At 37.5% G+C, this 16,686-nt stretch overlaps 2 protein-coding genes across 2 annotated transcripts in view; one reads left to right on the top strand and one right to left on the bottom strand.

Moving 5' to 3' along the window:
* LOC134813368 (uncharacterized) overlaps positions 1–16,686 on the bottom strand; it is a 359,978-nt gene that overhangs the window by 270,299 nt on the left and 72,993 nt on the right. The window lies entirely within an intron of this gene.
* LOC134813488 (uncharacterized) overlaps positions 1–16,686 on the top strand; it is an 87,447-nt gene that overhangs the window by 23,212 nt on the left and 47,549 nt on the right. The window lies entirely within an intron of this gene.

Below are 16,686 nucleotides of genomic sequence, written 5' to 3'. Positions count from 1 at the left end.
AATGTAACAAGTTTCTAGACCTGGTCCTAGAGAAGATTTGTAATCTGGAGAACAGAGCTGAGATATTTGTTGAGCCCTACATGAGGAATTACTCTGAACTAGAAACTAGTCAACTAGATTTAATGTTGCAGATTACAAGGAGTAATTCTGTTTTCTTGTTGAAGATAATGAAGAGGAATCTGGAGAGTAAGGGAAAGATATTTGATGAAGCTTCTCGTTACCTCCTACAAAATGTTGATCTTTGTAAGTGTATTTCTGATGATGAGGCTTCTTTTGAAGAACTGTTTGATGTTTTGGATATTGCTACACAATCATCTGATTCTGATGCATTATTTGTAAATACATTGTACAGGCGGTCTGTGAAAGAGTTCAAGAAAACAATAAGTTCAAATTCCTCTTTGCCATCAAATAATACCATCCTACCTGCATCTGCACATATTTTAAGTGCAACAGATATTCCCCACATCTTTTTCTCATTTGAGAGATTTCGTGGACTGAGTACACAGGAATATCTTAATGCCACCAGAGAATTTCCTCTTGTACTAAATTTGTACATGTTAATTGAAGGGCTTCGGATCTGCAGTGGCTGGCTCACCTGTGACATGGTACATGAAATAGAGATTATTCGTCGTAAGAGAGGATGGGGCAGAATATCACCTGAATTCCTTGAATCGTGGGATGAAGGATCAGGAGTTGCATTGGACACCGTTACAATAAAAGAACATGGAAATGATCTTACGTCTAAGGAAGAGAGTGTTAGACGAGTTGGAAGAGTAGTTGGGCCGGACAAAAAGATGTTAAGTTGGAATTCTTGTACAGTCAAAGATCTGTTTGAGACCTCACAATCTTATGCATTTAATTTCAAGCACCCTGACACTAATAATTGTCATCTTCCTGGAAAATGTGGATTTCTCTTAAAATGTACACCTGAAATGAAATCAGGGCAACCCCACAAGTTCAAAGTAAACATTTGCTTTAATCAGGAAGAATATCCTGAGGGACTTCATATTCATCCTGAATTTGTGAAAGCAGACAAAATTCATTTGGTGCCTATGTTCGAGTTTGGTTACAATATACCACTCGACATACTATACTGCTTCGCCACTTTTACATGGAATGAGTTGGGTGTAATCACTGTAAGTAATGTTTTAGGTGAAGGTGACTCGTCAAAGTGGAAAATTGGCCGCACGGATGTAAATCCTTCGAATAGTTGTATGTTTGTAGCATTTATAACTTTATAGTTTATAAGAGTTGGAATAATCTCCAAGGAGATATGATTTCTAATGAATTCTTTAATTTGGGACTGCTCACGATGAGTTTAATATGAAGAGTTTGATGTAGTTGTAGAATGTAGGTTTTAATTTTACAATAATTACAAGAATATATATTTTCTATTCAATTTCCCACGCTTTAAATAAAGAGACCATCTGAACCAGTAATTAGATAATATATAACCTGTTGAATCGAAACTAAGTCTAAAATTTTCACCAATTTAATATTTTTAAAAACCTTTCTGCGAAAGATTGGCTTCAAAGTTTGAACGTTGCATTATAATACGTGAATAATTGAATAATTGCTTTTCAATACGTTTGTTTACTTAAATATTCTCGACGTTTGTTCAGATACAACATCTTATCAGTCATTCAGACAGCTCATCATATTAAGAGTAACTGTCTAATTATTCTAATTATTTTTGACGGCCCCAACGTTAATGTGGCTCTTGCTATGTGTTGGTTCAGCCGAATTAATTATTATGTAATCAAGTTTGTTTTTCTCTTTCAGTTAGTTGTCATCCGGCCAAACATTAAGCAACTTATATTGCAGTTCCATTTATCAATTAGTTTATCAAAATATGTCATTGTAATTTTGCATGGCTGAAATGTAACGCTTGATTTATATATAATGATTAATTGAATTTTCAAATTAAAAAAAAAACTAATGACTTACTTTATCAGCATCATGGCTCCGAAGGTGACAGTACCGTTAGATTTTGGACTAGAGAACCTACACTGTGAGTTTCACGGTAACGTGGTCCTAAAGTTACAAGGAGGAGAGGAAAAGAGAGCAAACTCCCTGATCCTGTCTTACCACAGTTCAGTGTTTGTTCACCTGTTCCTGGAACTGCACCAGACAGAGCTACAGATGGAGGACTTTACGGGGGAGGCGGTGAAGAGGTTCCTGGGGGCCCTGTACAGCGGGGAGATCCTGCTGGAGAAACACTTGTTCAGAGATGTTAACAAGCTGTGTCACGTGTTCAAAGTAGAGTGGTTAGCAGGGAGGTGTGGGGACTACTTTACCAGCCTGGTGGGTGGGGTGAGTCCCTCCTCTGATTACCAGACTTTGTTGTTCTTGTTTGAGGAGGCCAGGTTTTGTAACAGGGTCATGAAATGTAATAAGTTTCTAGACCTGGTCCTAGAGAAGATTTGTAGTCTGGAGAACAGAGCTGAGATATTTGTTGAGCCCTACATGAGGAATTACTGTGAACTAGAAACTAGTCAACTAGATTTAATGTTGCAGATTACAAGGAGTAATCCTGTTTTCTTGTTGAAGATAATGAAGAAGAATCTGGAGAGTGAGGAAAATATATTTGATGAAGCTTCTCGTTACCTCCTACGAAATGTTGATCTTTGTAAATGTATTTCAGATGACGAGGCTTCTTTTGAGGAGCTGTTTGATGTTTTAGATAATGCTACACAATCATCCGATTCTGATGCATTATTTGTGAATAAGTTGTACATGAAGTCAGTGAAGGAGTTTAAGAAAACGGTGAGTTTAAATTTCTCTTTCCCATCAAATAATGCCGCTCTCCTTGCACCTGCACATCTTTTAAGTGCAACACAAATTCCCCACATATTTTCCTCATTTGAGAGATTTCGTAGACTAAGTACACAGGAATATCTTAATACCGCCAGAGAATCTCCTCTTGTACTCAATTTGTACATGCTTATTGAAGGGCTTCGGTTCTGTGTGGAAAGGCTTACTCCTGAAATGGTACATGAAATAGCGATTATTCGTCGCAAAAGAGGATGGAGCAGAATATCGCCTGAGTTCCTTGAATTATGGCATCCGGCATTGGCTCGAAATGCCGATACAATAAAAGAACATGGAAATGATCTAACATCTAAGGAAGAGAGTGTTAGACGAGTTGGAAGAGTAGTTGGGCCGGACAAAAAGATGTTAAGTTGGAATTCTATTACAGTTAAAGATTTGTTCGAGACCTTACAATCTTATGCATTTAATTTCAAGCACCCTGACACTACTGATTGTCATCTTCCTGGAAAATGTGGATTCCTCCTAAAGTTTACCCCGGTGATGAAGTCTGGGCAACCCCACAAGTTCAAAGTTAACATTTGTTTAAATCAGGAAGAATATCCTGAGGGACTTCATATTCATCCTGAGGTTGTGAAAGCTGACAATATTCATTTGATGCCTATGTTTGTTTATGGTAATGATACACAGCCCGATATGCGCTACTACTTAGCCACTTTTACATGGAATGAGTTGGGTATACGTGAGGTCACAAGTGAAGGTTCCTCGTTAATGTTGGTAATTGGTCGGACACGTATATATCCTTGGGAAATGTGCAAGTTGGTAGCATTTATAACTTTATAGTTTACAACAGTTGATACATTTTTAACAGTTGGATATCTTTAGAGTTGGAATAATCTCCAAATAGTTGTGATTTCTAATGAATTTTAAAAATAATTTCTTTTCAAGATGACTGTTATCTTGATTATTCTCCATATTTTCATAATACAACATATTATCATAGTCATTAAGACAGATAATTATTATATCAAGATAGATCAAGACAGAGCCTTACCTTCCACGTATGCGGTACTTTTTAACCTTGATACTAAAGTTGTGAAGCAAAGTTTGAACATTGTAATGTATCTAAATATTTTAACAATTTCTTTTCAAGATGACTGTTAACTTGAATATTATAGACGTTTGTTCAAATACAACATCTAATCAGTTATCCAGACAGTTCATTGCATCAATAATAGCTGTAAAATTACTCCAATACTAATAACTTACCTTATCAGAAACATGGCTCCGAAAGTGACAGTACCGTTAGATTTTGGAATAGAGAACCTGCACTGTGAGTTTCACGGTAACGTGGTCTTAAAGTTACAAGGAGGAGAGGAAAAGAGAGCAAACTCCCTGATCCTGTCTTACCACAGTTCAGTGTTTGTTCACCTGTTCCTGGAACTGCACCAGACAGAGCTAGAGGTGAAGGACTTTGCGGGGGAGGCGGTGAAGAGGTTCCTGGGGGCCCTGTACAGCGGGGAGATCCTGCTGGAGAAACACTTGTTCAGAGATGTTAACAAGCTGTGTCACGTGTTCAAAGTAGAGTGGTTAGCAGGGAGGTGTGGGGACTACTTTACCAGCCTGGTGGGTGGGGTGAGTCCCTCCTCTGATTACCAGACTTTGTTGTTCTTGTTTGAGGAGGCCAGGTTTTGTAACAGGGTCATGAAATGTAATAAGTTTCTAGACCTGGTCCTAGAGAAGATTTGTAGTCTAGAAAACAGAGCTGAGATATTTGTTGAGCCCTACATGAGGAATTACACTGAACTAGAAACTAGTCAACTAGATTTAATGTTGCAGATTACTAGGAGTCATCCTGTTATTTTGTTGAAGATAATGAAGAAGAATCTGAAGAGTGAGGAAAAGATCTTTGATAAAGCTTCTCGTTACCTCCTACAAAATGTTGATCTTTGTAAATGTATTTCTGAAGATGAAGCTTCTTTTGAAGAACTGTTTGATGTTTTAGATAATGCCACGCATTCATTTGATTGTGATGCATTATTTGTGAGCAAGTTGTACATGATGTCAGTGAAAGAGTTTAAGAAAATTACGAGTTTGAGTTCCTCTTCATCATCAAAAGCTGTTTTATCTGCCACTGTACTTCCCCAAAATACAACAGAAATTCCCAGTATCTTCTGCTCATATGAGAGATTTCGGGGACTGAGCACCTAGCAATATCTTGATGCTGCTAAAGAATCTCCTCTAGTATCTAATTTGTACATGTTAATTGAAGGGGTTTGTTTCAAGGAATTTCTTACCCCTGACATGGTACATGAAATAGAGATAATTCGTCGTAAGAGAGGATGGAGCAGAATATCGCCTGATTTTCTTGAATCATGGTCTAAAGGACTCTCATTAAATGCCGTTGCAATAAAAGAACATGGAAATGATCTTATATCTAAGGAAGAGAGTGTTAGACGAGTTGGAAGAGTAGTTGGGTCGAACAAAAAAATATTAAGTTGGAATTCTATTACAATTAAAGATCTGTTTGAGACCTCACAAACTTATGCATTTAATTTCAAGCACCCTGACACTACTGATTGTCATCTTCCTGGAAAATGTGGATTTCTCTTAAAATGTACACCTGAAATGAAATCAGGGCAACCCTACAAGTTCAAAGTAAACATTTGTTTAAATCTGGAAGAATATCCTGAGGGACTTCATATTCATCCTGAGTTTGTGAAAGCAGACAAAATTCATTTGGTGCCTTTGTTTAATATTCATTATGGTAAAGATATACAACCCGACATGCGCTACTCGTTAACCACTTTTACATGGAATGAGTTGGGTGTAAGTGATGTTACTGGTGAAGGTTCCTCGTTAAGGTGGCAAATTGTTCGGACACGTATGTATCCTCTGATTAGTTTTAAGTTGGTAGCATTTATAACTTTATAGTCTATAACAGTTGATAACTTTTTAACAGTTGGATATCTTTAGTGTTGGGATAATCTCCAAATAGATTTGATTTCTAATGAATTTAGACGGCTGATGGTAAGTTAAATGCCAAGAGATTTATGTGGTTGATGAAAGTAAGTTTTAATTTTGCAATTATAAAAATTTATAATTTAGATTCAATTTCTCTCGTTTTAAAGAGATGATCAGAATCGGTTAAAATTTACCCGATTAATCGAGACTGCATGTAGTACTTTTTAACCTTGATACGAAAGTTTTGAATCAAACTTTGAACATTGTAATGTATGTGAAATGTGAATAATTCAATAATTTCTTTTCAATACGGTTGTTTACTTGAATATTCTCGACGTTTGTTCAAATACAACATCTTATCAATAATTCAGACAGCCCATAAGCTCATTATATCAACAATAATTGTATAATTACTCTAATACTAATAACTTACCTTATCAGAAATATGGCTCCGAAAGTTACAGTGCCGTTAGATTTTGGAATAGAGAACCTACACTGTGAGTTTCACGGTAACGTGGTCCTAAAGTTACAAGGAGGAGAGGAAAAGAGAGCAAACTCCCTGATCCTGTCTTACCACAGTTCAGTGTTTGTTCACCTGTTCCTGGAACTGCACCAGACAGAGCTAGAGGTGAAGGACTTTGCGGGGGAGGCGGTGAAGAGGTTCCTGGGGGCCCTGTACAGCGGGGAGATCCTGCTGGAGAAACACTTGTTCAGAGATGTTAACAAGCTGTGTCACGTGTTCAAAGTAGAGTGGTTAGCAGGGAGGTGTGGGGACTACTTTACCAGCCTGGTGGGTGGGGTGAGTCCCTCCTCTGATTACCAGACTTTGTTGTTCTTGTTTGAAGAGGCCAGGTTTTGTAGCAGGGTCATGAAATGTAACAAGTTTCTAGACCTGGTCCTAGAGAAGATTTGTAGTCTGGAGAACAGAACTGAGATATTTGTTGAGCCCTACATGAGGAATTACTCTGAACTTGAAACTAGTCAACTAGATTTAATGTTGCAGATTACAAGGAGTAATCATGTTTTCTTGTTGAAGATAATGAAGAAGAATCTGGAGAGTGAGAGAACGATGTTTGATGAAGCTTCTCGTTACCTCCTACAAAATGTTGATCTTCGTAAATGTATTTCAGATGACGAGGCTTCCTTTGAGGACCTGTTTGATGTTTTAGATAATGCCACGCAGTCATCTGATTCTGATGCATTATTTGTGAATAAGTTGTACAAGAAGTCAGTGAAGGAGTTTAAGAAAATTACGAGTTCCTCTTCGTCATCAAAGACCGTTTTATCGGCACCTGTACTTCCCCAAAATACAACAGAAATTCCCAATATCTTTTGTTCATATGAACCATTTCGAGGACTGAATACCCAGGAATATTTTGATGCTGCTAAAGATTCTCCTCTTGTACTAAATTTGTACATGCTGATTGAAGGGTTTCACCTGTGTGATAAATGGCTTACCCCTGTCATGGTACATGAAATAGAGATTATTCGTCGCAAAAGAGGATGGAGCAGAATATCGCCTGAATTCATTGAATTATGGCCTCCAGGAGCTTCCAAACACGCCGTTATAATCAAAGAACATGGCAGTGATCTTATATATAGGGAAGAGAATGTTAAACGAGTTGGGAGAGTAGTTGGGTCGGACAAAAAAATATTAAGTTGGAATTCTTGTACAGTCAAAGATTTGTTCGAGACCTCACAATCTTTTGCTTTTAATTTCAAGCACCCTGACACTACTGATTGTCATCTTCCTGGAAAATGTGGATTCGTTCTAAAGTGTACCCCTGATATGAAATCAGGGCAACCCCACAAGTTCAAAGTAAACGTTTGTTTAAATCAGGAAGAATATCCTGAGGGACTTCATATTCATCATGAATTTGTAAAAGCAGACAAAATTCATTTGGTGCCTATGTTCCAATATAGTACTAATATAACGCCCAACATGCGCTACCACTTAGCCACCTTTACATGGAATGAGTTGGGTGTAACCAAGGTTACAGGTGAGGGTTCCTCGTTAAAGTGGAAAATTGGTCGGACACGTATATATATCCTTTGCATAGTTTTAAGTTGGTAGCATTTATAACTTTATAGTTTACAACAGTTGATAACTTTTAACAGTTGGCTATCTTTAGAGTTGGAATAATCTCCAAATAAATTTGATTTCTAATGAATTCTTTAAATTTAGACAGCTCATGGTAAGTTAGATAAGAAGATTTGTATATAGTTGAAGAAAGTAAGTTTTAATGTTACAATTACTATAATCTCTTAATTCGATTTAACTTTTCTTGCTTTAACGAGATAATTATAATCGGTTTGAATTTGCCCGATAAATCATTACTCATTACTGAGCCTTACCTTTCACGCATGTAGCACTTTTTAACCTTGAAACGAATGTTTGGAATAAAAGTTTGAACATTGTATTGTACGTGAATAATTGAATAATTTCTTTTCAAGATGATTATTAACTTGAATATTGTCGACGTTTTCATAATCCAACATCTAATCAGACATTCAGAAGCTCATTATATAAAGAATGACTGTATAATTACTCTAATACTAATAACATACCTTATCAGAAACTTGGCTCCGAAGGTAACTTTCATTATTTCAACCATGGTTTGACTGGTAATATTATATACATTATACAACGCATAAATGACAACTCGTATTATCTTCTTTTTGAACTACTAAAATAAACTACTTGTGAGAGAAATATATCAAAGTCATTAAATAATATTAGGAATTACTTTACAATTCCTCTACTAATCAGTTATCTTATCAGAACCATGGCTCCGAAGGTGACAGTACCGTTAGATTTTGGGATAGAGAACCTACACTGTGAGTTTCACGGTAACGTGGTCCTAAAGTTACAAGGAGGAGAGGAAAAGAGAGCAAACTCCCTGATCCTGTCTTACCACAGTTCAGTGTTTGTTCACCTGTTTCTGGAACTGCACCAGACGGAGCTACAGATGGAGGACTTTGCGGGGGAGGCGGTGAAGAGTTTCCTGGGGGCCCTGTACAGCGGGGAGATCCTGCTGGAGAAACACTTGTTCAGAGATGTTAACAAGCTGTGTCACGTGTTCAAAGTAGAGTGGTTAGCAGGGAGGTGTGGGGACTACTTTACCAGCCTGGTGGGTGGGGTGAGTCCCTCCTCTGATTACCAGACTTTGTTGTTCTTGTTTGAGGAGGCCAGGTTTTGTAGCAGGGTCATGAAATGTAACAAGTTTCTAGACCTGGTCCTAGAGAAGATTTGTAGTCTGGAGAACAGAGCTGAGATATTTGTTGAGCCCTACATGAGGAATTACTCTGAACTAGAAACTAGTCAACTAGATTTAATGCTGCAGATTACAAGGAATAATCCTGTTTTATTGTTGAAGATAATGAAGAAGAATCTGGAGAGTGAGAGAATGATGATTGATGAAGCTTCTCGTTACCTCCTACAGAATGTTGATTTTTTGTAAATGTATTTCAGATGATGAGGCTTCCTTTGAGGACCTGTTTGATGTTTTAGATAATGCCACGCAGTCATCTGATTCTGATTCATTATTTGTGAATAAGTTGTACAAGAAGTCAGTGAAGGAGTTTAAGAAAATTACGAGTTCCTCTTCGTCATCAAAGACCGTTTTATCTGCACCTGTACTTCCCCAAAATACAACAGAAATTCCCAACATATTTTGCTCATTTGAGAGATTTCGGGGACTGAGCACCCAGCAATATCTTGATGCTGCTAAAGAATCCCCTCTTGTACTTAATTTGTACATGCTGATTGAAGGGATCCAGGTGTGCGAGGAATGGCTTACACCTGATATGATGCATGAAATCGAAATTATTCGCCTTAAAAGAGGATGGAGCAGAATATCACCTGAATTCCTTGAATCGTGTTCTCCGGGAGCCACTGAAGACTCCTATACAATAAAAGAACATGGAAATGATCTTATATCTAAGGAAGAGAGTGTTAAACGAGTTGGTAGAGTAGTTGGACGGAACAAAAAATTATTAAGTCGGAATTCTTTTACAGTTACAGATCTGTTTAAGACCTCACAATCTTATGCCTTTAATTTCAAGCACCCTGACACTAATTGTCATCTTCCTGGAAAATGTGGATTTGTTCTAAAGTTTACCCCGGAGATGAAATCAGGGCAACCCCATAAGTTCAAAGTAAACATTTGTTTTGATCAGGAAGAATATCCTGAGGGACTTCATATTCATCCTGAGGTTGTGAAAGCAGACAAAATTCATTTGGTGCCCATGTTCGATTATAGTACTGATATTAATTCCGATATGCGCTACTATTTAGCCTCTTTTACGTGGAATGAGTCGGGTGTAACTGTAAGTAAGGTTGCAGGTGAAGGTGACTCGTTCAGGTGGGATGTTGGTCTTACACTTTTAGATCCTTTGGATAGTTTTAAGTTGGTAGCATTTATTACTTTATAGTTTACAACAGTTGATAACTTTTTAACAGTTGGATATCTTTAAAGTTGGGATAATCTCCAAATTGATTTGATTTATAATAAATGAATGGTTAATTTTTTATCAGGGGTTAATTTATGACGCCTTTTGCGGAAATGTTCCCTTAAAATTGATCAAATTTTGACAATTTGTACAACAATACACCACAAAACGTTCTCGGCTTCGTATCATTCTCAAATTTCAATTCTGAATTTTAGTATTCAAATTATTAATATCCTTTAAGTTTTACTCATTTTGTTTTATAAGAGATCCATGTGAACCTATACTATTCAATGAAACGATTCTATAATAAATTAGTATTATTTCAAATTTAATGTTTAAAAGTTTTAAAAATCTCGTCCGATCAAGATTTGTTACACAGTTGATGAAACAAAGTAGAGAAAGTTATTTAAATAAACCTTATTTTGTATACATAATATCATTATGTTATAAAAGATGTTAATATAAATTGATCTACAATGAGGATCTTGCAGATACTAACATTAACAGCCCACTAGATCGTAAAATGGCTCCGAAAGTGACAGTGCCGCTAGATTTTGGAATAGAGAACCTACACTGTGAGTTTCACGGTAACGTAGTCCTAAAGTTACAAGGAGGAGAGGAAAAGAGAGCAAACTCCCTGATCCTGTCTTACCACAGTTCAGTGTTTGTTCACCTGTTTCTGGAACTGCACCAGACGGAGCTACAGATGGAGGACTTTGCGGGGGAGGCGGTGAAGAGTTTCCTGGGGGCCCTGTACAGCGGGGAGATCCTGCTGGAGAAACACTTGTTCAGAGATGTTAACAAGCTGTGTCACGTGTTCAAAGTAGAGTGGTTAGCAGGGAGGTGTGGGGACTTCTTTACCAGCCTGGTGGGTGGGGTGAGTCCTTCCTCTGATTACCAGACTTTGTTGTTCTTGTTTGAAGAGGCCAGGTTTTGTAGCAGGGTCATGAAATGTGACAAGTTTTTAGACCTGGTCTTAGAGAAGATTTGTAGTCTGGAGAACAGAGCTGAGATATTTGTTGAGTCCTACATGAGGAATTACTCTGAACTAGAAACTAGTCAACTAGATTTAATGCTGCAGATTACAAGGAATAATCCTGTTTTATTGTTGAAGATAATGAAGAAGAATCTGGAGAGTGAGGAAAAGATCTTTGATGAAGCTTCTCATTACCTCCTACAGAATGTTGATCTTTGTAAATGTATTTCTGAAGATGAAGCTTCTTTTGAAGAACTGTTTGATGTTTTAGATAGTGCTACACAGTCATCTGACTGTGATGCAATATTTGTGAGCAAGTTGTACATCAAGTCAGTGAAAGAGTTTAAGAAAACTCGGAGTTTAAATTCCTCTTCGTCATCAAAAGCCGTTCTCCCTGCAGCTGCATCTGTACCTCCCCAAAATACAACAGAAATTCCCAATATCTTCTGCTCATATGAGAGATTTTGGGGACTGATCGCCCAACAATATCTTGATGCTGCTAAAGATTCTCCTCTTGTACTAAATTTGTACATGCTGATTGAAGGGATCTGGTGGCGCAATGAATTTCTTACCCCTGTCATGGTACATGAAATAGAGATTATTCGTCGCAAAAGAGGATGGAGCAGAATATCGCCTGAGTTCCTTGAATTATGGCATCCGGCATTGGCCCGAAATGCCGATACAATAAAAGAACATGGAAATGATCTTACATCTAAGGAAGAGAGTGTTAGACGAGTTGGAAAAATAGTTGGGCCGGACAAAAAGATATTAAGTTGGAATTCTTGTACAGTTAAAGATTTGTTCGAGACCTCACAATTTTATGCATTTAATTTTAAGCACCCTGACACTATTGATTGTCAACTTCCTGGAAAATGTGGTTTTCTCTTAAAATGTACACCTGAAATGAAATCAGGGCAACCCCACAAGTTCAAAGTAAACATTTGTTTAAATCAGGATGAATATCCTGAGGGACTTCATATTCATCATGAATTTGTAAAAGCAGACAATATTCATTTAGTGCCTATGTTCCAATGTAATACTGATATACAGCCCGACATGCGCTACTTGTTAACCACCTTTACATGGAATGAGTTGGGTGTAAGTAAGGTTACAGGTGAAGTTTCCTCGTTAAGGTGGAGAATTGGTCGCACGGAAGTATATCCTTCGAAAACTTTTAAGTTGGTAGCATTTATAACTTTATAGTTTACAACAGTTGATAACTTTTTAACAGTTTGATATCCTTAGAGTTGTAATAATCTCCAAATAGATGTGATTTCTAGTGCATTCTTTAAATAGTTTCTTTTCAGATGACTGTTAATTTGAATATTCTCCATGTTTTTATAATAGAACATATTATAAGAGTCAGTAAGATAGATTATTATATCAAGATAAATCAAGACTGAGCCTTACCTTTCACGCATGTAGTACTTTTTAACCTTGATACGAAAGTTTGGTGCATCAAAGTTTGAACATTGTAATTCAATTATTTCTTTTCAATACGGTTGTTTACTTGAATATTCTCGACGTTTGTTCAAATACAACATAATATCAGTAAATCAGACAGACCATAAGCTCATGACATCAAGAATAGCTGTATAATTTCTTTAATACTAATAACTTACCTTATCAGAAACATGGCTCCGAAGGTGACAGTGCCGTTAGATTTTGGAATAGAGAACCTACACTGTGAGTTTTACGGTAACGTGGTCCTAAAGTTACAAGGAGGAGAGGAAAAGAGAGCAAACTCCCTGATCCTGTCTTACCACAGTTCAGTGTTTGTTCACCTGTTCCTGGAACTGCACCAGACAGAGCTACAGATGGAGGACTTTGCGGGGGAGGCGGTGAAGAGTTTCCTGGGGGCTCTGTACAGCGGGGAGATGCTGCTGGAGAAACACTTGTTCAGAGATGTTAACAAGCTGTGTCACGTGTTCAAAGTAGAGTGGTTAGCAGGGAGGTGTGGGGACTACTTTACCAGCCTGGTGGGTGGGGTGAGTCCCTCCTCTGATTACCAGACTTTGTTGTTCTTGTTTGAGGAGGCCAGGTTTTGTAGCAGGGTCATGAAATGTAACAAGTTTCTAGACCTGGTCCTAGAGAAGATTTGTAGTCTGGAGAACAGAGCTGAGATATTTGTTGAGCCCTACATGAGGAATTACTCTGAACTAGAAACTAGTCAACTAGATTTAATGTTGCAGATTACTAGCAGTAATCCTGTTATATTGTTGAAGATAATGAAGAAGAATCTGGTAGGCGAGGGAAAGATATTTGATGAAGCTTCTCGTTACCTACTACAAAATGTTGATCTTTGTAAATGTATTTCTGAAGATGAAGCTTCTTTTGAAGAACTGTTTGATGTTTTAGATAATGCCACGCAGTCATCTGATTGTGATGCATTATTTGTGAGCAAGTTGTACATCAAGTCAATGAAAGAGTTTAAGAAGATTACGAGTTTGAGTTCCTCTTCGTTATCAACGACCGTTTTATCTGCACCTGTACTTACCCAAAATACAACAGAAGTTCCTAATATCTTCTGCTCATATGAGAGATTCTGGGGACTGAGCACCCAGCAATATCTTGATGCTGCTAAAGATTCTCCTCTTGTACTTAATTTGTACATGCTGATTGAAGGGATTTTTGTGTACCAGGTATTACTCACACCTGACATGGTACATGAAATAGAGATTATTCGTCGCAAGAGAGGATGGAGCAGAATATCACCTGAATTCATTGAATCATGGTCTAAAGGACTCTCATTAAATGCCGTTGCAATAAAAGAACATGGAAATGATCTTATATCTAAGGAAGAGAGTGTTAGACGAGTTGGAAGAGTAGTTGGGTCGAACAAAAAAATATTAAGTTGGAATTCTATTACAATTAAAGATCTGTTTGAGACCTCACAAACTTATGCATTTAATTTCAAGCACCCTCACACTACTGATTGTCATCTTCCTGGAAAATGTGGATTTCTCTTAAAATGTACACCTGAAATGAAATCAGGGCAACCCCACAAGTTCAAAGTAAACATTTGTTTAAATCAGGAAGAATATCCTGAGGGACTTCATATTTATTCTGAGTTTGTGAAAGCAGACAAAATTCATTTGGTGCCTATGTTTAATATTCATTATGGTAAAGATATACAACCCGACATGCGCTACTCGTTAACCACTTTTACATGGAATGAGTTGGGTGTAAGTGAGGTTACTGGTGAAGGTTCCTCGTTAAGGTGGCAAATTGTTCGGATACGTATGTATCCTCTGATTAGTTTTAAGTTGGTAGCATTTATAACTTTATAGTTTATAACAGTTGATAACTTTTTAACAGTTGGATATCTTTAGTGTTGGGATAATCTCCAAATAGATTTGATTTCTAATGAATTTAGACAGCTGATGGTGAATTAAATGCCAAGAGATTTATGTGGTTGATGAAAGTAAGTTTTAATTTTGCAAATTTTATAAAAATTTATAATTTAGATTCAATTTCTCTCGTTTTAAAGAGATGATCAGAATCGGTTAAAATTTACCCGATTAATCGAGACTGCATGTAGTACTTTTTAACCTTGATACGAAAGTTTTGAATCAAACTTTGAACATTGTAATGTATGTGAAATGTGAATAATTCAATAATTTCTTTTCGATACGGTTGTTTACTTGAATATTCTCGACGTTTGTTCAAATACAACATCTTTATCAGTAATTCAGACAGCCCATAAGCTCATTATATCAACAATAACTGTATAATTACTCTAATACTAATAACTTACCTTATCAGAAACATGGCTCCGAAAGTGACAGTACCGTTAGATTTTGGAATAGAGAACCTACACTGTGAGTTTCACGGTAACGTGGTCCTAAAGTTACAAGGAGGAGAGGAAAAGAGAGCAAACTCCCTGATCCTGTCTTACCACAGTTCAGTGTTTGTTCACCTGTTCCTGGAACTGCACCAGACAGAGCTACAGATGGAGGACTTTGCGGGGGAGGCGGTGAAGAGGTTCCTGGGGGCCCTGTACAGCGGGGAGATCCTGCTGGAGAAACACTTGTTCAGAGATGTTAACAAGCTGTGTCACGTGTTCAAAGTAGAGTGGTTAGCAGGGAGGTGTGGGGACTACTTTACCAGCCTGGTGGGTGGGGTGAGTCCCTCCTCTGATTACCAGACTTTGTTGTTCTTGTTTGAGGAGGCCAGGTTTTGTAGCAGGGTCATGAAATGTAACAAGTTTCTAGACCTGGTCCTAGAGAAGATTTGTAGTCTGGAGAACAGAGCTGAGATATTTGTTGAGCCCTACATGAGGAATTACTCTGAACTAGAAACTAGTCAACTAGATTTAATGTTGCAGATTACAAGGAGTAATCATGTTTTCTTGTTGAAGATAATGAAGAAAAATCTGGAGAGTGAGGAAAAGATATTCGATGAAGCTTCTCGTTACCTCCTACAGAATGTTCATCTTTGTAAATGCATTTCTGAAGAGGAAGCTTCTTTTGAGGAACTGTTTGATGTTTTAGATAATGCCACGCAGTCATCTGATTGTGATGCATTATTTGTGAGCAAGTTGTACATAAAGTCAATGAAAGAGTTTAAGAAAATTACGAGTTTGAGTTCCTCTTCGTTATCAACGACCGTTTTATCTGCACCTGTACTTACCCAAAATACAACAGAAGTTCCTAATATCTTCTGCTCATATGAGAGATTCTGGGGACTGAGCACCCAGCAATATCTTGATGCTGCTAAAGATTCTCCTCTTGTACTTAATTTGTACATGCTAATTGAAGGGATTCGGGTGCACTGCAAGGAATTACTCACACCTGACATGATACATGAAATAGCAATTATTCGTCGCAAGAGAGGATGGAGCAGAATATCGTCTGAATTCCTTGAATCGTGTTATACATGGAATACCCAAGACGCCGTTACAATAAAAGAACATGGAAATGATCTTACATCTAGGGAAGAGAGTGTAAGACGAGTTGGGAAAGTAGTTGGGTCAGAAAAAAAGATATTAAGTTGGAATTCTTGTACAGTCAAAGATTTGTTCGAGACCTCGCAATCTTATGCCTTTTATTTTAAGCACCCTGACACTAAGAATTGTCATCCTCCTGGAAAATGTGGATTCATTCTAAAGTTTACCCCAGATATGAAATCAGCTAAACCCCACAAGTTCAAAGTAAACATTTGTTTAAATCAGGAAGAATATCCTGAGGGACTTCATATTCATCCTGAGGTTGTGACAGCAGACAAAATTCATTTGGTGCCGATGTTCAATTTTGGTACTGAAATAAAGCCTGTCATGCGCTACTGCTTAGCTGCTTTTACCTGGAATGAGTTGGGTGTAAGTGAGGTTACAGGTGAAGGTAGATCGTTAAGGTGGACAATTGGTCGCCCACGTGTATATGCTTTGGATCGTTTTAAGTTGGTAGCATTTATAACTTTATAGTTTACAACAGTTGATAACTTTTTAACAGTTGGATATCTTTAGAGTTGGGATAATCTCTAAATAAATGTGATTTCTAATGAATTAGGCTTTTAGTTTCTACCTC

The sequence above is a fragment of the Bolinopsis microptera genome, chromosome 3 (genome assembly GCF_026151205.1).
Source record: "Bolinopsis microptera isolate Bmic1 chromosome 3, MBARI_Bmic_1.0, whole genome shotgun sequence".
Lineage (NCBI taxonomy): Eukaryota > Metazoa > Ctenophora > Tentaculata > Lobata > Bolinopsidae > Bolinopsis > Bolinopsis microptera.
Note: the sequence above shows the minus strand (reverse complement) of the source record. Positions and strands in the feature narration are given on the sequence as shown.